Source organism: Sceloporus occidentalis, unplaced genomic scaffold (genome assembly GCF_023333645.1).
Source record: "Sceloporus occidentalis isolate IW3139 unplaced genomic scaffold, rSceOcc1.0.p SCAF_6, whole genome shotgun sequence".
Classification (NCBI taxonomy): domain Eukaryota; kingdom Metazoa; phylum Chordata; class Lepidosauria; order Squamata; family Phrynosomatidae; genus Sceloporus; species Sceloporus occidentalis.
The window spans coordinates 41,580,641-41,600,484 of record NW_028316986.1 but is presented as its reverse complement, the minus strand read 5'-3'; the positions used below and the strand labels follow the sequence as shown (position 1 = coordinate 41,600,484).

The 19,844-nt window shown below is 44.0% G+C and overlaps 1 protein-coding gene across 1 annotated transcript in view; it reads left to right on the top strand.

The window, feature by feature from the left end:
- The window catches only part of LOC149310660 (WD repeat-containing protein 26), a 55,308-nt gene that overhangs the window by 8,006 nt on the left and 27,458 nt on the right, over nucleotides 1-19,844 (top strand). The gene's annotated exons all lie outside the window — the stretch shown is intronic.

Below are 19,844 nucleotides of genomic sequence, written 5' to 3'. Positions count from 1 at the left end.
CCTTTGAGATTAACTGAAAGAAAGAAGTTGGTAGCGTGAGATTGATACTACTTCCTCAGATGCATTCCTTTAATGCATTTATTTATTTAGGGAAGTACAGTCCTGATATTTTACAGCAGACCTCTCTTCTGATGTGTAGACCTCTTTGAACAGTGGGCTGCCCTAGCTAAAGGTGAGGGTTTCCCCTTTGACAATATCAATTCTTGTCTGACTGTAGTAGGTGATACTCATTTCTCTTACTAAGCCAAAGAGCCAGCGTTGTCAAAGACAACTCTGATCATGTGGCCCGCATGACTGTTGCACAGAATGCTGTTACCTTTCCACTGAAGTGGTACCCTTTTATCTACTTGCATTTTTACATGCTTTCGAACTGCTAGGTTAGCAGAAGCTGGGGTTAGTGATGGGAGCTCACTCTGTCATGCAGCACCTAGGCCTTGAACTGCCAGTCTTGCAATCATCAGAGTGAGCATCTTAACTGCTGAGCCACCACGTCTGTCTCAGATGCATTGAAGTTAAGACACTGAATGACTATTACAAGATCGGCAGTTCAAGACCCAAGTGCCACGTGACGGAGTGAGCTCCCATCACTAGTCCCAGCTTCTGCTAATTTAGCAGTTCGAAAGCATGTAAGAGTGCAAGTAGATACCACTTTGGTGGGAAGGTAACAGCATTCTGTGCAGTCGTGCTGGCCACATGACCATGGCATTGTCAAAAACAATAGCTCCCTCGGTTTAGTAACGGAGATTAGCACCATTCCCTACAGTTGGGCACAACTAGACAATCTGGCCAAGGGAAAACCTTTGCCTTTTTATTGGTGAAAATACTTGTTTCCTTGCAAGCTGACTAAATTGAAGCTGTTGTATTTTGGCTGTATCATGAGAAGACATGACTCACTAGAAAAGACAATAATGCTGTGTAAGTTAGAAGGCAGTAGGCAAAGAGGACGACTGCATTCCATATGGATAGTCAAGAAAACCATAGTGCTGAGTCTGGAAAATCTGAGCAGGGCTGTTGAGAATAGGGTAACTTGGAGGTCTCTCATTTATAGGGTCTCCATAGGTCGAAGTGGACTTTAAGACAGTTAACAACATCTGATGAGATGGCCATTAAGACTGTGGGGCTTCTGCCTGTACTAGTTTATTAAACAAATAACATCAATACCAGGAAAGATTCTGGAGCAGATCATTAAACAGAGAGTCTGTGAACATCTAGAAGGCAATGCCATAATCACAAAAAGTCAACATGGGTTTCAGAGGAACAAGTCATGCCAGACAAATCTGATCTCTTTCTTTGATAAAATTACCAGCTTGGTAGATGAGGGGAGTGCTGTGGATATAGTATATCTTGATTTCAGTAAGGCCTTTGACAAGGTTTCCCATGACATTCTTGCAAACAAGCTTGTAAAATGTGGGCTAGACAAAGTAACTGTTACATGGATTTGTAATTGGTTGACCGGACGAACCCAAAGGGTGCTCAACAATGGCTCTTTTTCAGTGGGGTCCCACAGGGCTCTGTCCTGGGCCCAGTGTTATTCAACATTTTTATCTGGATGACAGAATTGGGAGCATACTTATCAAATTTGCAGATGACACCAAATTAGGAGGAATAGCTAATACCCCAGAGGACAGGATCAAGATTCAAAATGATCTGAATAGACTAGAAAGCTGGGCCAAAGCTAACAAAATGAAATTCAACACAGAGAAATGTAAGGTACTGCACTTAGAGCAGAAAAATGAAATGCACAGATATAGGATGGAGGACACCTGGCTGAATGAAACTACATGTGAAAGGGATCTGGGAGTCCAAGTAGACCACAAGTTGAACATGAGTGAACAGTGCAATGCGGCAGCTAAAAAGGCCAATGCAATTTTAGGCTGCATCAATAAAAGTATAGTGTCTAGATCAAGAGAAGTAATAGTGCCACTGTATTCTGGTCTAGTCAGGCCCCACCTGGAATATTGTGTCCAGTTCTGGGCACCACAGTTCAAAAAGGACATTGAGAAACTGGAGCGTGTCCATAGGAGGGTGACTAAAATGGTGAAGTGTCTGGAAACCTTGCCCTATGAGGAACGACTCAGGGAGCTGGGGATATTTAGCCTGGAGAAGAGAAGGTTAAGAGGTGATATGATAGCCCTGTTTAAATATTTGAAAGGATGTCACATTGAGGAGGGAGCAAGCTTGTTTTCTGCTGCTCCAGAGAACAGGACCCGGAACAATGGATGCAAGCTACAGGAAAAGAGATTCCACCTGAACATTAGGAGGAACTTCCTGACAGTAAGGTCTGTTCGACAGTGGAATGCACTTCCTCGGAAGGTGATAGTCTCCTTCCTTGGAGATCTTTAAACAGAGGCTGGATGGCCATCTGTCAGGGATGCTTTGATTGGATTTCCTGCATGGGAGGGGGTTGGACTGGATGGCCCGTGCGGTCTCTTCCAACTCTATGATTCTATGATTCTATGAAATGCCTGTAAAGGAAAAGCAGTATGCAAAGGGCTGTCATAGTACCTTTGAGACTAGCAGATGCTACAAGATCCTTTTGCATACTGATTTTCTAGGCTAACACAGCTATGTCTTTGAATTCTGGAAATGCTAGATTTAGGGCTAATATTATATGGATTTGGAATTAGTCAGATAGGATGGGTGTGAATCCAGCTTGGAAATAAGTCATCCGTAAAGATCCATGAACATCATCCTCACTTGTAGGGAAGATTTTATTAACTGCTTGGGCTTCTTTGGTTATAGCAGTATTTCAGTTTTAAGTCATTAATTGGGGTTGGAAACTGAGAATGCCATTTTAGAATTAGAATAACAACATTTTAGGCCTGCAAAATATGTCACTGCGATCTGTGTTTTGTCATGGTTGAACTGAGGGTTTGCCCAAAGCCAGCTGAGTCCAGGCTTGAACTGAATTTTCCAAGGAAACTAACTGAACTGTAAATTTTACCATTATCAGTACCCCATAGGTAGTTAGTGTTCTTCCTTGTGCAGTTTGACATAGTACAGTGTAAGAATCTTTGCTTTTCCACAGTATATCCCTTTATTTCTTTGTATTCCCTTTTGTTCCCAAGAGCAAGGAAGGGGAAAGTGTGGCCTGTGGGTTACCTCAAAAATGTAAAATTCCTCCATTCCCCCAGAGGGTACTGGTGCATTTGGGTTTTTTTTTTTTTGGGGGGGGGTTGAATGTAATGCTCCAAGGTCCCCTGTGGGAGGCAATTTGGGCTCCTAAGCCCTAACAGTTATCCACCCATGCCCTAGATAAGCTGCTGTGTTTATGAAGCATACTGGAGAGGTGTGGGCTGAAGCCAGTTTTTGAAATGGGAATATTTTAAACTTCTTCTTTGAGAGAAGAGAGAGAGAGAGAGTACAATGAAAACATGTTCCATTACTCAAAGTTCATGGGGTATGTTTGTAGGTGAATTTTTTTTATGGGGGAAGTTTCCCTCTGACTTCAAAGGACAGACTTTCTTTTTGGTGTGTGGAAGTGTGTGAAGCCATCATTTCTGAACTCTTTTTATTTATCAGTGTTTATACCTAAACAGAACAGATGTGAACTAAAGAATCCTTCATAGGCTTCTTGTACTTTTCACTTTTTTCTCCCTTCATTTTGTTGTTTTATTGTGAGGTTATAGTTCACAGTTAGAATGATAGAGTTGGAAAGGACAGCATGGACTTTAGTGACTTCCAGTGTTTGAATGGCACACACACCTTTCCTATTTTATATTTTTAAGCTTATCATTTATCACACAAATGAGTTTTTGTTCATGAAACCTTAACAGTTTTGATCTGAAATTTTGGATACCTCACAAAACAGTACATTAAGAATATGCAAACTTGGCAGTTCTGCAGTATGTGTGTGTGTATATATATATATATATGCATGCTTAGATTTTTATAAGAGTCATTTTTAATGTTATGTTTTATATCATACCTCAGAAGTACAGCATGGGCAACTTTGGTGAGCCTGGTGTGTCTGTGAGAGCGGGGAGAAAGAGAGCTATTTAAAGGTGCATTGCTGGTCTTGGATCTTTCCAGGAGAGACATTTTATACTTTTTGCCTGGTGCTTCAGGATTGCACAGTGCTTATCTCTGCAGTAGTACTTGTAAAGTGATCATTTGTGTTTTAAATCATGTTTTATAATTGTGGGATGAGAGTTCCCTTTACACACAATCATTGTGTAATGCAATCATCACTCCCTTTTCTTTGTGCAGTCATACTGAAGGAAATTCTTCCTGCAGAAAGCAACTGTGAAAACCTCTAGAGCTGCTCACTGTAGTCCTACCAAAAGGTGGTAGTGGGTTGTCTTTTTTTAGCATCTTCTTGCTCATTTGTACTTGCTCAGTTGTTCTCAGTCTTCTGACTGTTGTATGAGAAGCAGATTAAGAATATACTCTGCAGCAACACACATTCAGACTCATTTAGAGTGCCTTGGGAAATTTCAGGGGTTGCCATGTTGCTCATGCAGTAAAATACAACAAAATCCAAAACCCACAAGCAGTGATGCCTTTATTGAGCTAATTCCAAATACATTATGCAAACTTTCAAAGCTGCATTGGTTTCTTCATCAGACAAAGATGTTAAAAATCATACAGGAGAAAAATAGTAATATTAGAGCCATAGGGCTACATTCTATATGAGATGTTGTCAGTTAAGATGTTATTGAGGGATTTCAGTACAGGTAGAGGGCACTCCCTTTATTGGCCATGTGAGGACTAGAGACAAAGAGCAATAAAAGACAGCTAATAAAATGTCAGCTCCATTAGCAATAGAAAACTTTTCTTGAGATCTTGCTTTCCGTGTCTCGTGTGAAACTAACTGCTCCTTTCTTCAGCAGAGAACATTGAATTGCTCAAGTCTCTGTACTGCTACATCTAGAAAAACATTTAGGTGCTGTATAGGTAAAACCTGCCAGTGAAAGGGGTTTACTTTTATTGGAGGTATAAAATCACAGAGAGTTAGAGAGAGCTGACTGTATATACAGTAGTTTTGACCAGTTGCTTTTGGACATGTAGAAATGTATGTGTGTTGCTTATGTGAAAGTTGTTTTATCACACTGGTTTATGCAGATTTTTGAATTTTTAGTATGGTAGGTTTTACCGTTCTGGGATAGATGCAAAGTTTCCCCCATCAAGGGAGCGGGGAATAGAGCCACCTCAGCTTGGTTCTTCAACTCATTGAAACCAGGAGTCAGGTAAGTTTGTGAGTCATGTGATGACATCAGCTGCTGTTGGTGAGGAATGTAGCCATGCGAGGCCCTCCCAAGCCCAGCACAGTATCAGATTTCCTGTTTTCTATTTTCTATATGTTTTCTAAACAAGTGTACATGTAAATTAATTGCTTTAATGATTAAAATAACATCTATTTGCAACTGAATGGAGCCTTTTATTCCGTCTAGGAGCACAATCTGTAACCTCTAGTTACCATACCTTTTTCACTACAAACTTATAGCTACACAGAGACAGGAAAGCCATTGTGAAATTGAAGATTTATGTGTGATTCTCTGTGCACATTCCTCTGTGTGAAAAAAAAAATACATCCAGGATCTTTGCTAGAGGGGAGTTCAGCCAGGCAGTCTCTTTGCTTGTCAGTAACCTGATTAAAGAATTCTTAGGGTGTATTTTTTAGTTGATCAGTTAAATGTGCAAAAAATTGCACATCAGAAAAGGCAATATTTGTGGAGCAAGTTTTTTAAAAATGTTGAGAATGCATGCATGCATCGTGATAATCATCTTCTGAGAACTATGAACCAGAACAGATCAGCTCTAAAAGCCAGCTTCCGGGCAGCTTGAGGACATGGCATTTATATGCCACCCCCACCCCGCAAGACATCTTGAAGCCACCCAGCTGTTTACAAGTGGGTGGCTTCAAGATCTTCCGGTATCACAGCGTTTATATGCAGCACAAATGGAGCGCCTTGCAGCCAGCTTCAAGCCGCTTCAGGGCATGAAAAGCTGGCTTTTTGCCGGACAGAAAAGGAGCAGATCTTTAATACTCCTTTTTTGACCGGGGAAAAGGTGGGTTGGGGCCATGGTGTGTGTTCACCACACCCCCAATCCATCTTCGAAAGGGGAGCTTGAAGCTGCCTCTTCTGTCCATCAAATATGCCCCTATAACTGTTCTCTTTTATATGATATTCTTTTAAAATGGCACATTAAAATATTATTTGGTTACCCACGTTGTGATCTAAATCAATTTACTTTTCCCAACCAGCATAGGCCCTTCTTTCATAAAAGAATGCAGCCGATTTAATTTTGAGTGATTATGGAAGTGTAGACCTGTTGAAGGCAGTAAGGGAGGAGAAACTGCATTATCAGTGGATTGACTCATGAAAGAAAGTTACAGCCCTGAATTTGCAAGAGCAGTTCTCTTATAACAAAATCTCTTTTGTAGAGTTGCCATAAGTTGATTTAATGGCATATGACAACAATGACAGACTCCAACATGTATGTACAGTCTGCCCTCTCCTTACATGGGGGATCCATTCTGGAACCCCCACACACACATAAGAGAAAGAAACACGGATGCTCAACTTGTGCCTATGGTGGCGCGTGGCACATGCGCCATATGCGCACGCACAATTGCTTCTTCCGGCGCATGGCGGCGCTCCTTCCAGCACGGCTTCCAGCATGTGCTGGAAGCTGCACAAGAGGCGCCTGTGTCTGACATGGGCGCACTGTATTATGGTTTTTAATAACTGACATTTATTCAACCTGTGTTTAGTCTAAATATTCTTTCCCCACTCTCTCACTCCATTTCATTTATGTACTTCTGATCTGGCTGTGGTTTCAGTGATAAACACAAATGCTGAATTCACAGCATTCTAACAACATGACTCTTATGATATGAGGGACTATTTATCTATGAACATTCTGAAAAGAGAAAATATGAAGCTTCAAACCTGTCTGGATGCTACACTGACAACCATTCCCACTCTCACATCTGATCTGGCAGATTGGGAATGTGCTCGACCTGATTCCAAACTTATGGAAGCTCCTGATTATTTAGTGGCAAGAGTTCATGTGAACATATTCAGAGGTTATTCACATTTCAGATGTTTTGCTGTGACATTGAAATAGGAGTAATGCTCATGAGCTTGGATCAGAGCGAACTCTTCCTTCTTCTTTGTGGTCTCTGTGAAGCACACAAATGGGTCATTCTGCGCCTGTGCCGCATTTTTGGATCTGACTGAAATTGCTAGGGAAGACTTTTTGGTGGTAGCTCTGCCCACCCTGTATATAGGCAGGATGTCTTCCCGCCCTTTCTCAGTTCCTTTTGTCCACCGTGTGAGCAGCTTAGGAACCACGCTTAGAATCGCTCTTTCCTTAGCTTTCGTTTCCGTTTCCTGTGTTTGCTCTGACTTTGTTTGACTGGGATTGTGATTTGGACTTGATTTTGGACTCTGATTAACGGTAACACTCAGACTTCTTGACAATTCTTTCTCTTCGTCCCTTGGCTTTGGTCTAAAGATGTCTACGCACTCTTTTAAAAAGTGCAGTAAACGTGGGATGAACATCCCGGCACTTGACGGACACTCCTTATGCCTCCTCTGCTTGGGCGAGGGCCATGTCCCTGCTTCCTGCCCTCACTGCATGGCCTTCACTCCACAGGAAGAATAGGCAGATACGCCCGAGATCCATGCTCTATGCGCAAATCTTGAAGCCTCCCTCCACCTCTAGAGCCTCTGTCAAGACTGCGGCCGCCAAGGGCAAGTTCCCATCTCTGGCCTCAGGGTTCACTGCCAAGGCTACTGCTGCCGGGGGCACTACTTCTTTGTCTCCTCTGAGGGTCCTTGCCAAGGCAACTGCTGCCAAGGGCAAACCCTCTCTGGAGGCTTCTGGGTCACCAACCCCAGACAAACGGAGGTCTTCGGACCAGGATGTGGCTGGCCACCCATCCTCACCAAAGAGGAAAAAGTCCTCAGACTCCAAACCGGAGAAGAGAAAGCACAAATCTCGGGACAAGTCCAAGGACTCATCCCATCACTCTGGAAAGTCCCTGTTTGGACTCCCACTCCGACCACCAGTCCCATACCGACACACCCGCCCAGCCCGCTGACACCGAACTGGGCTCAGTACAATGGGACCAACCAGCGCCTCAACCTCAGTTGTCTCCTCGTCCCGACTCCCAGGCCCGAACAGACACCTTTCTGGATTCCTTGTCTGAACCCTACCAACTTTCGGAGGGTGAAGAGGAACCTTCTCCTTTCACCCAGGTGGTGATACCGGACCGACTCTCCCAGACTTCGGAGGTCATTTGTTTCGAGGATGAACAGGACTATGATACATCCTCTGTCCTTGCAGAACCCCCCAGACTGGATGTTGTTTTTGACCAAGCCACAGGCACTTATATTTTGCCTCTGGATCCTTCTGAAGTCCACGGAGGCCATTTTGTTTCAATCTTCCAACCTGTTGAACCTCTCTTGCCTCCTCTAAGGTCATCGGCTCCATTCCACTTCAGTCTCACCTCACCTCAACTTCCCAAGTGGAACCAGTCCGACACATACAGTTGGCTTCTGCTGTCTCCCTGCAAATGCGCCCCTCGTTCCTGGTACCGGTAACCACTCAGGCCCTCTTGGCCCGCACCAGGACCAGGTCAGCTTCCACTGAATCTACAGACCACTCCATCTCCGACTATGTTCCGGCTCAACAGTCACAGGATCTCGCCTTTCTCGAGGCCCCCTCTCCTTCAGATGACATTTTTTTCCTTTTCAGAACAAATGATCCGGATGGACAGGGCCCTAAACATTGAGGTCCTTCATGCAGACTCTCAAGCTCTTGATCCCATTGATGAGAGGGTTCGGGACAAGGTCCCAACTCCGACCTCCATTGTATTTCTACCATCGATGTTCAGGATTGCAAAGAGTTCCTGGCCCACTTTGTCCACGGTCCAGCCTTCCACCAAAAAAATTTGACAATCTCTACCGTATCACACCCTCGGAAGAGATTTGCCTCTTTGAACACCCTCACCCTCACAGATTCGCTCAGCCCCGAAGACAGCTTTGCCCCCTAATGACAAAGGGGGCTGTAAGCTCGACACCATGGCACAGAAATCCTATGCCTCTGCGGTCCTGGACCTCAAAATCCAGAACTACTCAGTGTGTATGGCTGCCTACCAACAGCAGCTTTGGGAGAAAGCTCTTCCCTTGTATGAAGACCTCCCTAAGGACAAGAGATGGACGGCTATGCCATCCATGCAGAAGCTCATGCACTGGCCTCACACCAGATCTCAGCGGCCCGACACTCAGCTGACTGCACTTCCTGACAATTCTCGGGCTGCCTGGTCCTCTGACGCCATGCCTGGCTAAGGTCTTCGGACCTAATGCCTCAAGCCAAACAGGCCACCAAAGAGCTCCCCTTCGACGCCACAGGTCTGTTTAATAAGGACACTGATGAGAAGCTCGACTTCAAAAACAAAATAAAGAACATAGCCTGTAAATACGGTATGTCTTCTTCCTCCACTTCTCGCCCTCCTTTCTGTCAACACCGTTTGGGATGGCAAACACCTCCCTACCCCCCAACCAGGGCAGATCCAACCTGTCCGCAGACTACTATCAGCAGTGCTTCCCTCCCCAACAACAGGGGAAACACCAACAAAAACAAAAATACAAGCAACCCTTCCATAAGAAGGATGCAGAACAAGGCATGTGCCGCTTCTGAAGTTCCCCAGCGCACTTCGTTCTGTCAACTCCCTTTGAGGATCGCCTGGCCCACTTCCACCACTCTTGGGCCTCCATAACATCCGACTCCTGGGTGCTTTCCATCGTCTGTAGGGGTTATGCCCTGGAGCTCCAATCCTCTCCCCCAAGGGGCCTCATCTTACCACTCTACCTTCAGACACCTTTCTCAACAAAGTGCGCTCCTTGCTTCAGAAAGGGGCCATCAAGCCCGTCCCTGCTTCCCTGACCCGACATTACCTTTTCTCCAGATACTTCATTGTCTCGAAAGCCACAGGCGGCCTCCATCCCATCCTGGACTTGCGTTTTCTCAACTCCTTCATTGTCTATAAGCGTTTCCGCATGGTAACCTTGGCTTCCATCTTGCCTCTCCTGTAGAAGTCAGACTGGTTCACCACCTTAAATCTTTGGGATGCTTTTTTCCACATCAGCATCCGAGAGGACCACTGGGACCTCCTTGCCTTCTCTGTCAGCCCTAACTGCTTTTGGTATCGAGTACTGTACTGCCTTTTGGACTTTCCACTGCACTGAGACTTTTCACAAAGTGAATGGCAGTTGTAGCTGCATACCTCCTCCAACAAAGCATCATAATCTTTCCTTACCTTGACTATTGGTTGTTCGTGGCCCCGTCCAGACAGATGCTCACCTCCCATCTTGAGTTGGCACTCTCCCTCCTTCACCACTTGGTACTCATGATTAACAGAGAAAAGTCCACCCTCTGCCCAAACCAGCAAGTGTGCTTCATAGGGGCCACCTTGGACTCCATGACCTGCAGAGCATACCTTCCTCACGACAGATTCCTCAACCTCAGGTCTGCAATTCTTTGCTCCCTTGCCTTCCGGAGCATCACTGCACAAACAGCTCAGGTCGCCCTCAGCCACATGGCATCCACAGCATATGTCATGCCGTGAGCCCGCCTCCGGATGTGTCCCTTCCAGTCATGGCTCCTCTCAGTCTTCAACCCTGCCTTCGATGACCCACGGAAGTGGTTCACCATCCCACGGCCTGTCTGTTGCCCACTGTCTCCGCTGGTGGCTCAACCCACACAATGTCTTGGTGGGCATTCCCTTTGTGCCTCCACAACCACAGACCTCACTGACCACCGATGCCTCAAACACAGGCTGGGGAGCCCATTTCGACAACCTCTCTAGCTACAGGAGATGGTCTCCCAAAGAACACGAACTCCACATCAACTCTCTCGATATGTTGGCGGTACAGAAAGCATTGAAGGCCTTCGAGCCCTCTCTGCGGAACCAGGTCATCCTCCTCCTCACGGACAATACGACTGTGATGTATTACATCAACAAGCAGGGCAGTACCAGTTCGACTACTTTTCTCAACCTCACCCTTCAAATTTGGAACTGGTGCATCTGAAAACAGATCACCTTGCAAGCCATACACCTTCCTGGAGAGGAGAATGAGCTTGCAGACAAACTGAGCAGGACTCCAGATTCTTGTCACGAGTGGCAACTGAATCCTCAGGTTCCTCTCCACCTCTTCTCTCTGTGGGGAACACCAGATGTCAACCTTTTTGCCTCTCATCTCAACACTCATTGTGAGCACTTCTGTTCCACAATCCCTTCACCTCAGTCCCGAGGGGATGCCTTCCTCTTCCAGTGGTCAGGCAAAAAGTTCTACGCCTTCCCACCATTTCCTCTGATCACCAGAATGGTAGCAAAGCTACGAACAGACAGATCAGGCGCGATCCTGATCACCCCTTGGTGGCTGAGACAGCCGTCGCTCGCCCCCCTCCTTCATCTCTCCAACGACCAATTCCGGCCTCTGCCGCTCAGTCCTGATCTCCTGATCCTTCACGACGGTCGGGTTTGCCACCCCGACGTGGACACTCTCCATCTCGTGGTATGGTGGATCTTGATTCAGCTCTCAGTACCGGTCTGAGAAATCATCCTGGCTTCTTGAAAACCTTCCACCCAGCGTTCTTATGCCCTTAAGTGAGCTACATTTTTTACTTTCCTGTCTTCAACAAGGCTCACCTCTTTGGAAGTCAATGTCCATTGTTTTTGACTTCCTTCACCACCTCTCAGCATCTGGACTTTCCATTTTGTCCCTAAAATGCTACCTCGCAGTAGCATTTGTCCCCGCTACCAATTCTCTGGCCCCCCATCTTTCTTCACTGACTTGCTCGTGAAGGAATTCTTCAAGGGCCTTGCCAACCTAAGACTGCCGGCAGTGATCCCTATCCCGCTTGGGACCTCCAGCTCGTCTTGGCAGCACTCGCTACCTCACCCTTTGAACCTCTGGCTTCCTGTGACCTCAGGCTCCTCACCTCGAAGACAGCCTCCTTGGTAGCCATCACCTCAGCACGCCGGGCCAGTGAACTTTGTGCCCTCCGTACCGACTCCCCGTACCTGAAATTTTTTAAGGACAAGGTTATCCGTCTGGACATTTCCTTTCTGCCAAAGGTCATATCCACCTTTCATCTCAGTCAAGACATCATTCTCCCAACACTAGCCCTGAACTCGACCACTGACACCGAGCGTCGACTCCCTCAATGTCAGGCGGGCACTAGCTTTCTACTTCGAAAGGACTACGTCCTCTAGTTGTTCCCTCAGACTTTTTGTCTGCTACTCCAACCCCAAAATGGGGCTTCCAGTCACACCTCAACATTTCTTCAAATGGGTGACTTCCACAATCCTACTCTCTTATATGAGATTTTTGGGAAGACTCTGCCTGCTCAAATTTGAGCCCACTCCACCAGGGCGGTAGCTTCATCTTCAGATTTCTTCTCTGGAATTTCCTTGGAGGACATTTGCAAGGCTGCGGTATAGTCACAACCTCTGACCTTTATCAAGCACCACAGACTTGATACCAGACACCAACGTGAAGCAGCCTTTGGCAGAGCTGTTCTCCTTTCTGGAATGCATTAAGGTTATTTGGCAGCTGTCAAATAACTGACACTCACCCTGTTTTTCTGGTTTAATAATTTATTTATTGCCAGGACACTCCCTCCTCCACAGAGGAACAAGCTTGCCAGTCTAACCCATTTGTGTGCTTCGCAGAGACCACAAAGAAGAAGGACAGGTTGCTTACCTGTAACTATAGTTCTTCGAGTGCTCATCTACAAATCCACACAAATCCCACCCATCCTCCCCTCTGTCATGTCCTTCTCTCTTCTTTGTCTGCTCTTACAGCGGACCTTTTGGAACTGAGAAAGGATGAGAAGACATTCTGCCTATATAGAGGGTGGGTAGAGCTACCGCCAAAAAGTCTTCCCTAGTGATTCCAGTAGGATCTGGAAATGCTGTGCAGGCGCAGAATAACCCATTTGTGTGGATTTGCAGATGACCACTCAAAGAACTATAGTTACAGGTAAGCAACCTGTCCTTTTTTTCTGGCCAACTATGGCCCGTTCTACACGGGCCTTTAAGTACGTACTGTGTATGTACTAGGGTTGCCCAGAGGCATCTCTTCCAGATGCCTCCTACCCTAGTACGTACAGAGTATGTACAAAATGGCGGTGCCTATTCTACATGGGCGCCACCGTTAGGACGTCACGAACGCGCGTGGCTTGAAGTCCTGACATGACAAAAAAGAGATGTTTGAAAACTAGCCATAGAATTGAAGGCAGCTGCCATGGATATTGGACTGAATGCAGAGATAGGTTTGCCTCTCATTGAATAGTTCAAGTCACAAAAAGAGAAGAAGAAAATTCTTTCCTGGTGTAGTGTAGAGGTCTGGTCGGTTCTCAGGATCAGTGTGGGAATTGATGCAGTGGAAAATAAATCTGCAAAAATCTTTGCAGAACCTCCCCTATCTCTTTTACAAGTAGCTCCTTCTGTTAGATTGCTGGTCCTGGAACAAAGTGATTCTGGATAGCAATGTGATTAAGAAAAGTAGTTTTTCTATTCAGCAAATGTTTAAAACTCAAGAGGTAAAAGAAATAGGGTATTCTGATCTTTGTTTTGGTAGAGCAAAGTATGTAAGGTGTTGCCTTTTTGTTTCTGCTGATTCAGTACCTTAAAGTTGTTCATCACCAACAGCCATAGTGTAAACACTGTGAGAATGAAAAGGCTGGTGATTATGGTTCATATGTCACCAGTATATACTGTCTATAAGTCGACCTCGTGTATAAGTCGAGGTCAACTTTTGGGGCCAAAAATGTGGATTTTTATATGACCTGTGGGTATGTCGACGGTCGGACTTAAGGGGGCAGCCCAGCTGGGGAGAGGCTGCTGGCGGCCAGTCTCTCTTCCAAGCCTGTCCCCAACTGGGCTTTCCCCCACGGAGGAAGTCAAGTTGGGGAGAGGCTCCAGGGCGAGTGCTCACCCTTCCAAGCCTGCCCCCAACTGGACTTTCCCCCACAGAGGAAGCCCAGCTAGGGAGAGGCTCCAGGGAGAGTGCTCACCCTTGAAAGCCTGTCCCCAACTGAGCTTTCCCCTGTGGAGGAAGCCCAGATGGGGAGAGTCTGCAGGGCAATCACTTGCTCTGCCCAGGCTCTCCCCAACTGGGCTGCCACTTGCGGAGGCAGCCTGGTTGGGGAGAGGCTTGGTCAAAGGACCTATTGCCCTGTGCATAAGTTTACCCAGGATTTTGGGGTCTATTTTGGGGCAAAAATTTCTTGACTTATAGTCAGGTATATATGCTAAGTTGGAGAAGTTAGCTTTGCTCAATTATGCAGGTTTTTAAAATCTGGTGTTGTACATTAGCAGATTTTGAATAGAAATAGGGGATAGTGTCTTATTTCTAAAACTGAATTATTAGTGGGATGCTGTTGTCTGCTTTGAAAACTCAGAAGATTTGCAAATTGCATTTTTGCTTTTCTAGTTCAAACACATTGCAAACACATTTTTCATACAACCAGGAAAAAGGCTATACGCATGGACATCACCAGATGGTCAACACAAAAATCAAATAGATTATATAACTGGAAGTAAAAGATGGCGGAATTCTATACTGGTGGCCAAGTCTAGACCAGGTGCTGACTATGCACAGATCATGAATTACAGTCCTCATATCAAAAATAAGAATAAGACTCAAGAAAAAACAAAACCAGTGATCATACCAAAATATGATCTAAATAATACAGTGGACCCTTGTTATACGCTGGGGTTTGGTTCCAAGATCCCCTGTGTATAACAAAATCCGTGTGTGCTCAAGTCCCATTAAATATAATGACATAGCAAAATGGTGTCCCCTATAAAAATGGAAAATCAAGGTTTGATATTTGAAATTTATACTTTTTTGAACATTTTCAAACCGTGTATGCTTGAATCCATGTATAAGAAGGGCCGACTGTACCTCAGTAGAATTTACTGACAACATAAGAAACAGATTCACACTACTAAACATAATAGACCGAGAACCAGAGGAACTATGGCCTTGAAGCCAGGGACATAATAAAAGAAGAAATGCAGACATATGCTTTCAGTAAACAAAAAGAAAGAGGAAAAAAACATGGATGACAGAAAAAACACTACAAGCAATAAAAGAGGAGAAGAAAAAAAGGGAGCTAGGAACAAACTAAGAATGCAACAGTACAACAGCTTGTGCAGAAAGATAAAGAAAATTACTACAATGACTAATGCAGAGAAATAGAAGACAACAGCAAAAAGGGAAGAACAAGAGATCTATTTCACAAGATCTGGGAAATCAAAGGAAAATTCAAACCAAGGGCTGGGACACTCTGTGACAATAAAAATAAAATAATTCAAGACCAGGAGGGAATAAAAAGATGTTGAATGCAATACAAAGAAGAATTGTACAAAAGAGATGACAAAATGAAGGACACATGGAATGAAGAGTCATATGAAAATGAACCCCAAATTCTGAAAAGTGAGGTGGAAATTGCAGTGAAAATGAACCCCAAATTCTGAAAAGTGAGGTGGAAAATAAGAGAAATAGCGAAAAACAGATCACCAGGAACAGATGATATTCCAATTGAACTGTTGCAATCCACATTGACAGAGTCACCTCTAGTGCTAACAAATGTATGTCAACAGATATGGAAAACAAAACAATGGCCAGCAGATTGGAAGTGATTAATATACATCTCCATCCACAAAAAGGGAGACACAAGAGACTGCAGCAACTATAGGATCATAGCACTGATCTCCCATGCAAGCAAAATCTTGGTCAAAATTCTGCAAGATAGACTCCAACCATACATGGAGAGAGAAATCCCAGATGTTCAAGTGGGATTCAGGAAAGGAAAAGGCACTAGGTACCACATTGCAAACATAAGATGCCTAATGGAGCGCACCAAGGAATTCCAAAAGAAAATCAGCACGTGCTTTATAGACTATAGCAAAGCATTTGACTGCATAGATCATGAAAGGCTATGGAATGCCCTTGAAGACATGGGAGTGCCAACACATCTGATAGTCCTGATGAGGAATATGTACTCAGGACAAGAGGCTACTGTCAGAAGAGAACAGAACAAGGATAAACAGAATGATTCCCAATTGGCAAAGGGGTCAGACAAAGCTGTATCCTTTCACCCTGTCTGTTCAACTTATATGCAGAACATATTATAAGAAAAGCAGGCTTGGACACAGAAAACGGGGGAGTGAAAATAGGAGGAAGGAATATAAACAATCCAAGGTATGCAGATGACACCATAGTACTAGCAGAAAACCTAAGAGATCTGGAACACCTACTAAAGAAGATCAAAGAAGAAAGTGCAATGGTAGGTGTACTGTTAAATATAAAGAAAACAAAAATAATGGGCACCGAGGCCCTTTACAAGTTCAACCTAGACAATGAAGAAATAGAAATAGTAAAAATTCCCATTCCTGGGATCAAACATTGATAGAAATGGGCACTGCAGACAGAAGATCAGAGGAAGATGAAGAATGGGGAGGATGGCTGTGAAAGAACTAGAAATTATGCTAAAATGCAAAAATATGCAACTGAGCACAAAATCACATAAGCCATTGTATTCCCTATTACCCTGTATGGATGTGAGAGCTGGACAGTTAAGAAAGAAGATAGGAAGAAAAGCCATTCATTTGAGATGTGGTGCTGGAGAAGAGTGCTGAGGATCCCATGGACAGCCAAAAAAGACAAACAAATGGGTCCTAGAGAGATCAAGCCGGAAAGCTCCCTGGAAGCCAAGATGACCAAACCTAGGCTGTCATACTTCGGACACATCATGAGAAGGAAGGACCCCTCATTGAAAAAGACAAGAATGCTGGGAAAGGTGGAGGGAAGTAGGAAGAGAGGAAGGCCACATGCCAGATGGATGGACTCTGTTAAGGAGGTCACGGGTTTTATGGGGTTGCAGGAATTAAGCAGAGCTGTGGAGGACAGGTTTGTTTGTTTGTTTGTTTGTTTGTTTGTTTGTTTGTTTGTTTTTTGGAGATGTCTCATCCATAGGGTCTCCATGAGTTGAGATCAACTCGAGGGCAGCAACAAAAAAGTTCAATTCTGCTTTGTTTTATGATCAAATTTATTTTTATTACTCTCAACTAAACATGTGATCTCATGTTGCAATAGCAATTGTGGTGTAATCACAGCACTGCAGAGAATTTCCAGGGAGCAGACATGTAAGTCTGCAACAAGAAAAACAACTAAGAGTGTTATGACACCTTAAACATTACCATTTTATTTGACAGACATTGGTGAGTTACAGGCAGCTCACTTCATCTATTTGAATTTCATGGCTGTAATCCATGAAAGTTTATGCTAAATAAAATTTGTTAACCATTAAAGAGCCATAAAACTCTGCATTGTATTTGTAGACAATTATTTTCAACAATCAAAAGAATAATAGTGCATTCAGAAACTAGTTCCTTTTCACTGGAGAAGAAAATAAAATATATGTAATCACTCATACCCTCAGAGGCTGGCAATGGCATATCCCTTCTGAGGATATTTGCTAAGAAACCCCTGTGATAGGGTCGCCATAAGTCAGAAACAACTTGAATGCACACAACAGCAATAAATATACAATATATACTTACCTTTTTTTTTCCTTATTTATCCCTCCCTATTCTGATTAGTTTCCTTCTTGTCTAGACCTGGAGTGAGCAACTTCAGTTAGTTAGAAATCCTCCAGGAGGTTCATGGCAGTGGCATCACTAAGGAGGTGCCGGGGAGATGTGGGTGACACCCCTGCAGAGGACTAACAGTCAGCCCCCCACATCAGTGTCATTCTCCTCACAAGCTCACTTCCTCCAGAAGTCCCCTCCCACACAGAAATGCACACCCCCAAGTGACCCCAAGGACCATGATGCCACTGGTTCATGGACTGCCAAAAATGACCAGAAACGGAGCAAAAAAAGAGGTGGCTGCAAATCCATTTCTGGTTTTGAAAAAACATTTTTTAAAAAAATATTAAATAGGTCCTGTGAAGATTTTGAAGAGTGAATTGCTGTTGCTGGGGTCTTCCAAGCAAGGAAATTCACCCTTTCTCTTCCCATTGAAAAAGGATAGTCAAAAACAGCCTTGGGGACTGATGTGACCCTGTGGCTGTACATTGACCACTCCTAAACACTTTTGGGAACTGAGACTTGTGCTTTACTTGCTACTGGGTAATGTGCCATATGTTAATGGTGTTATGCTGTTGACAAACCACTACTGCCACTTGACCTTTCAACAACCAGTGCTGAATATTTTCCTCCCTTTCTCCCTTATCTCGCATTCGCAAACATGTTAGTATTTGGTCCATGGCTGTTAACAAGAGATGTTAAGTCCAAAATGTTTGAAGATTGCCAGTGATCACCTGTATTGCTTTCCACGAGCATTGCTGCTAAGTGATTTCTAAATGGAAATACTAATATTCTTTGCATTTCTTAGGTTGCACCTGCATGGCAGAAATAATCTGGTTTGACACCACTTTAACTTCCATGGTTTAGTGCTATGGAATTCTGGGAACTGTAGTTTTTTGTGGCACCATAGCAGATCTTTGGTGCCACAACAAATTACAGTTCCCGGAATTCCATAGCATTGAGCCATCACAATAAAAGAGTGTCAAACCAGATTATTTCTACTATGCAAATGTAGCCTAAGAAACTATATGATAAAATATTGATGTTAAGCATGTTCCTGTATCATGTTGCAACTTCTTTATTTATTGATTATACTGGATGGCATGCCTCTTCTGTGTAAATCTAGTTATTGTATTGATTATGCTAGTTTGTGTTCAGCATTACAGTTGTCCCTAGAATATTTCTTTGAAGTGATATATTTAAAACATATTTCTCTGTTTTTGGTGGGACTGGGATATTTTTAATGGGATTGTTTTGTTTTCATGATTATTATCTGCAATACTATCAATTTGTTTTGTGTTGTTGGGTTATATTTTAATCTGATTTATGAAAGCTATTTGCTTTAAACAGGGATAGTGGGATATCTGTCTGCTATTTAAAGTGTTGTGTAGAATTCTTAAAATGTGTTTGCATTTTTAAAAATGCAAAAATACATTTTGCAATTGTATAAAAAATCATTAAAACCAATTTATAAAATAATTTTGAAATGATAAATTGAGGGCATATTTAAGATCACCAAAGATATCTGGCAAGTTAGTGATCAGGAAAATCAAACAAAAGTAAGCTGACTATATACAAGGACCAAAAGGCCTGTGCCCCCCAAGTTTGGCGTTATACAGATGACATAGGCCAATAGCCACAGGCCAGGATCGACCAGACACAGATCTGAGTGTTCAGGCCTGACCCAAAAAGACCTTAATTCAATCTTTTTTAAACAACTGGTTGTATGATTGCGCATCCTCTTAACCTGCCTCCACTGCAGCATTATCACTGAAGGCCCCATTCACATTGGAGGGATGCACTTGGTTACATGGGTGAAGCCAGGTGTCCTTTTCTGCCCTTGCGGGTCACGGCAGGGGCCTTCAGAAGGAACATAGTGGCAGCAGATAATGGGGTTTACAGTGATTCCACAGTGTGGTGGCACATGTACATGTGAACACCCGCCTTTTGCCAGCCCAGGGACAGGAACGGGCTGGAACCACAGGTGGTTAGCCTGTGGTATCCTGCCTGTGTGTATAGGCCCATAACCTCAATGGGAAGACCTACCGCATGATGGATGCGACAGTAGAGAAGGTATCCTCTGCATTACACCAAATGGACCTTATTAAGTTGCAGTATGATAAACAAACCTCTCAGAACATAAAAACCAGGGCAGTCTAAACAAACTAGGACAGTCTTAAAAATAATCAAATGTAGCAGATTGAAAAGTACTTGATAGCTAATT